At 38.6% G+C, this 5,499-nt stretch overlaps 1 pseudogene across 1 annotated transcript; it reads left to right on the top strand.

The window, feature by feature from the left end:
• The first annotated feature begins 3,106 nt into the window (after positions 1–3,106).
• Positions 3,107–3,356, top strand: LOC308531058 (short coiled-coil protein B-like; annotated as a pseudogene). Its single transcript has one exon. The product of its transcript is annotated as a short coiled-coil protein B-like (transcript).
• The last annotated feature ends 2,143 nt before the right edge of the window (positions 3,357–5,499 follow it).

The raw sequence follows: 5,499 nt of genomic DNA, 5'->3' as shown, positions 1-5,499 counted from the left end.
AATCATCAGAGAAATGCAAATTAAAACCACAATGAGATTATCAATTCACACCTGTCAGAATGACTATCATCAATAAATCAACAAACAATAAGTACTAGTTGAAAGGATGAATCAGGATAAAAGGCTCTACTTTAGTAAGGGCTAATAAAAGAAAGCTCATTCTGCTAGCCTAAGCTATGCACAAACATGCTCCCCTTAAGTGGTTATTTTACAGAAATTTTTGAAGACCATAACCCCCTGTACAGCCCCCCCCACCCCCAGAAAGGACGCCTGGTGCTAGCAGAAGGACAAAGGGCAAGGTCATAAAATTACAATAGGGGCATGATCCTGATACCTGGGTCAAGCTGAAGCCCCATTTGCAGCTCTCCCTGGATGCATAAAAAGCCTGCTCCCTCCCCAATTCACCACTGACTCTTTCTCCAGATCAGTCCACCTGCACCCAGATGCCTGGAATAAATATTATTTTGATTACACTGAGCCTTGAGTCCATTCTATGTGACCCTGGCCCAACCCGAACCTTTCACTGGTGATGATGTGGAGAAAATGGAACCCTTGTGCACTGTTGGTGGGAATGCAGATTGGTGCAGCCAGTGTAGAAAGCAGTATGGTGTTACCTTAAAAATGAAAAATGAGCCCTGGCTGGTTTGGCTCAGTGGATGGAGCATCAGCCTGTGGACTGAAGGGTCCCGTATTTGATTCCAGACAAGGGCACATGCCCGGGTTGTGGGTTTGATCCCCAGTGGGGGGTGTGCAGGAGGCAGCCGATTTGTGATTCTCTCTCATCACTGATGTTTCTGTCTCTCTCTCCCTCTCCCTTCTCTGAAATCAATAAAAATCTATTTTAAATAATAAAAAATGGAACTGCCTTATAACTCAGCAATTTCACTTCTGGGAATTTATCCGAAGAAATCCAAAACACGAATTCAAAAGAATATATGCACCCTTATGTTGATTGCAGTGTTATTTACAATACCCAAGATTTGGAAGAAGCTGAAGTGTTCATCAGTAGATGAGTTGCTAAAAATGCTGTGTATATTGACACAGTGGAATACTACTTTGCTGGAAGAAGAAGAAGAAAAAGGAGGAGGAAGGGGAGGAGGAGGAGGAGGAGGAGGAGGAGGAGGAGGAGGAGGAGGAGGAGGAGGAGAGAAAGAGAGAAAGAGAGCAAGGAAGAAAGGAAAAAAAAGAGAAAGAAAGAAAGAAAAGAAAAGAAAAGAAAAGAAAAGAAAAGAAAAGGAAAGAAAGAAAGAAAGAAAGAAAGAAAGAAAGAAAGAAAGAAAGAAAGGAAGAAAGAAAGAAAGATTTACCTTTTGTGACAGCATGAGTTGACCTGGAGAGCATTATGATAAGTGAAATAAGCCAGTCAAAGACAAGTATCATATGATTAAAGTCATATACAGAATCTAATGAACAAAATGAACTAGCAAGCAAAATATACACAGATACAGAGCAGGTTGACAGCTGTTGGTAGGGTGTGGGGGTGGCTGGGTGTAGGGGCCTGAGGGATTGAGCAAAAAAATAAAAAAATAAAAAATAAAAGGAACATAAAAAAAAAATCATGGACATGGACAACAGTGTTGTGTTTCCTGAGGGGAGAGGCAGGGAGGGAGGTGGAGGAAATTATATGGCTGATAAATGGTGAGGGAGGGAGATGACTTGGGGCAGTGTAAAGGTGATATATTATAAAATTGTGTAACTAAGCCCTGTATAATTTTGTTAACCAGTGTCACCCCAATAAATTAATAAAAAGGAAAAAAAAAACATAAAGTTTACCAAGTTAAATGCTGACTTCTTCTAAAAACACTCTCATAGATACACCCAGAAATAATGTCGTTTAAGCTATCTGGGCATGCAGATTCATTTGAAGCCAGCTCACTATCCTAATGGGTAGACTTTCCATAGAGACTTACTTGAACTGCCAAACCACAGCTATTGTCTGATGTTAAATTAGTGTGTCCATTTATTTAACACAGATTTATTAAATTTCATCTGTATGTTCAACCTGTGTTAGATCAGATTGATAGTGATCTAGATTAAATGTTATCTATCTTCATGGAGCTTAAAGATGATTATATTTAACTAGAGGCCCGGTGCACAAAAATTTGTGCACTCAGGGGGGTGGGGGGGGGGGTCCCTCAGCCCAGCCTGTGCCCTCTCACAGTATGGGACCCCTTGGGGGATGACTACCTGCTGGCTTAGGCTCACTCCCTGGAGGATTGGGCCTAAACTGGCAGTCAGACGTCCCTCTGGCAGCCCGGGAGCCCTTGGGGATGTCCACTTGCCAGCGGGGAGCAGGCCAAGCTGCAGTTGGACATCCTTAGCGCTGCTGAGGAGGCGGGAGAAGCTCCCAGCACCACTGCTATACTGGCAGCCGTCAGCCTGGCTTGTGACTGAGCAGAGCTCCCCCTGTGGGAGCGTATTGACCACCAGGGGGAAGCTCTTGCTTTGAGCATCTGCCCCCTGGTGGTCAGTGTGTGTCATAGTGACCAGTCATTCCCAGTTGTTCTGCTGTTAGGGTCAATTTGCATATTACCTTCTTATTATATAGGAGTGACTGGCCAGCCTGGGTGAGGGGGGCTGATGGCTGTTTGCAGGCTGGCCACAACCCCCAGCCACCCAAGCTCCCAGTGGAGGCTGGCTGGAAGCAGGTATCTGGGATTTATTTGTCTTCTATAATTGAAACTTTGTTGCCATGAGTGGAGACTGTACCCAGCTCAGGGCCTGCGGGAAGCTTGTCTTCCTCCATCGCCTGAGTAACCAAGCCTCCTGCTTGCTCCAGCTCCGTGGCTGCCGGCCGCCATCTTGGTTGGGTTAATTTGCATATAGTTGCTCGGATTGGCTGGTGGCCGTGGCTTAGGGTGTAGCGAAGGTACAGTCAATTAGCTTCTTTGTCTTTTATTAGTGTAGATTTCACACTATTAATTCATTTGTTTATCTTCTTTTTCATATATTTATTAATTTATTTAAAAATGTAATATTGAATTGCTCCAAGTGTCCAGGCCTGAAGCATCCTCTAGGTACTTGCCCCTCCCAGTGCCTCAAACAGCAGACCAGTCACCAAGGATTTTGTATCCAAGGTCCAAATGTTTGTTACCCAAGATGATGAATGCTGAATGCTGACTTCATGGATGTAGTGGATGCTGAAAATCAGGTGGAACTGGAAGAAAAAACACGACTTATTAATCAAGTATTGGAAAACCAAAACAAACTTGAAGATCACTCTGCAATGGTAGATGCAGTTAAGGAAGAAAATATGCAGCTAAAATCAGAAAACCAAATTCTTGGACCATATATAGAGAAACCTCATGTCAGCATCTAGTGTTTTTCAAACTGACACAAAAAGCAACAGGAAATAAGAGATTGATACCCTTTCTGTGTTATGGGTTGCTGCTGATCATTCTTTTTAAATTTGGATAGATTCCAGAAGTTATAATACTTGTGTTTGTGGCTTCATTGAATACTTATGAAGATAATGTCAGATCTCGGCAAAATTAAGAGCATAACTGAGACTTCCATGAATTTGTGTATTATGTTAGTCTATGAAAACATGAAAATGTAGAGACTTTGTAATTAGAAATGCATATATTAATAAAACTTAATGTTTTATAAAATTTAGGTTTAGCACTGTCTTTTATTATATAGTAGGAGATACAAGAAAAGAACCATATTGTGAAAAGTGACCCAAATCATGTACTGAATGCACAGCTTTATTTACCTACCACCTTGTGCCTCTTCTTCATTTGCTTCTTCCTCCCCATTTCCCTTATCCTGAAGGAAAAACTGGTTTCACATTTGTAAGAGTAATTTTAGTAGTTAATCATTTATGAGAGTAACCTGAACAGTATTGTTGAAATTAACCCAAAAGTTAGGGCTTGTTATTTGTTATACATCCACGTGCTTGAAGATGAGCTCTGTTTGTGCGGATGCTTGAAATAGAAAATTTTGAGGAAAAATAGAAGTAAGATGGAAAAAGTACTTGGCAAATAGTAGTAACCAACTCCAGATGTTTTTACATCAGATTTGTGTTATCTCTGGCACAGATTAGGTCTTTTGGGGAATATATATATGAACGTGGATTAAGTTTGACTCACCTACATAAACCACATCTAGAATAGTTACAAAGAGTTTGGTCTCAAAGTATATTTATAGTATCTAGCAGATCAATTTTTGCAAAATCTTTTGAGTGTATTTTCAGAATCATGAATAAAATGGGAGAGTTTTACATATATAATAATTGATAATGTTTTCAGTAAGTTATGTCACTACTTCATCCAAAGTTTTCTGTAAGCCCAACTACTTGGTATGCAGAGTTTTAGTCATTCTTTAATAATTTTTTAAAATGTAGTTTGTAGATTCCATTTGCTAAGGAAATTAATATCAGAAGTAATATTAAAGTTTTAAATAGAAAAAGAGATTCATTAATATAAATTATAATTATTATATTTGGGCTACTTTAATTATGGAATAATATTATGTTTCTATTTGTGAATGATTCAATGAATAACTATACCTGTTTGAATATATAATCATACTGCAAAACTTTTTGCATCCCTTTTGTGACCTAATTTACAAATGTTTAAAATTGTGTTGCAGTTTTGCTTTACTGTTTAATAAAAGGCTGTTTCAGAAATATATATGTATATATGTTATTAAACATCTATCATGTTTCAATTACTATGCTAGAAAAATAAGGTATAAGGCAAAGTTCCTTTTCCTCACAGATTTAAAAAATCCACGATGCAGATAGACAAACTGGCAATTCAAAAAAAAAAAATGCAATGTGTGGGGATAGATAGATAAAGAGCTCAGAGAAAGTTACTCAAAAGAAAAGATAAGAGGCTGAGGTTTCAGTGGTGACTAGGAATGTGTTGCACAAATCTTGGTGAGGTAAGAATCACTAGGATGTTTCAGGCAGAATAAATAATATGTGCAGATAGAGAGACAAGGCAGAGAACAATCATTAGAATGATGTGGCTTGAAGTAGGGCATGTGAGGGAGAAAGGTTCAAGTCTTGAAGAGATTTTGCACCACAATAAGGAATTTGTCCTTAGAATGACAGGCACTATTGATTTATCTTACTAAGGGGACAGAGATGATCAGCTCTGCATCATTGAGGAGACTGGATAATATTCAAGGAAAGAGTTGTGTTGAGCCAGACCAGAGTTCTAGAGATAGGAAGAGACCTAATGCAATTAGACCAAGTGAAAAAGGATGAGGTTTTAAAAGCATTGCAATTAATTTATCATTCATACCATTTCATGGACCTACTACAGATATGGATAAACAGTCATAGTTCTGAACTAAGTGAAGATAAATTTATAATAGCTAAAGCTTTGTGTTGAGTTAAAATAGCATGGGATAATTTGTAGATACTTTGAAATATGTTGAAATATCACATCTTATTTGAAAAGATTTATGAAAAATCATATATTTATACCTTTATGAAACCATTCCATTATTCAGCTGCATTTATTGGTAACAATTTTATTTCCATGAAAT

The sequence above is a fragment of the Myotis nattereri genome (genome assembly GCF_964212035.1).
Source record: "Myotis nattereri genome assembly, chromosome: 1".
NCBI lineage: Eukaryota > Metazoa > Chordata > Mammalia > Chiroptera > Vespertilionidae > Myotis > Myotis nattereri.
Note: the sequence above shows the minus strand (reverse complement) of the source record. Positions and strands in the feature narration are given on the sequence as shown.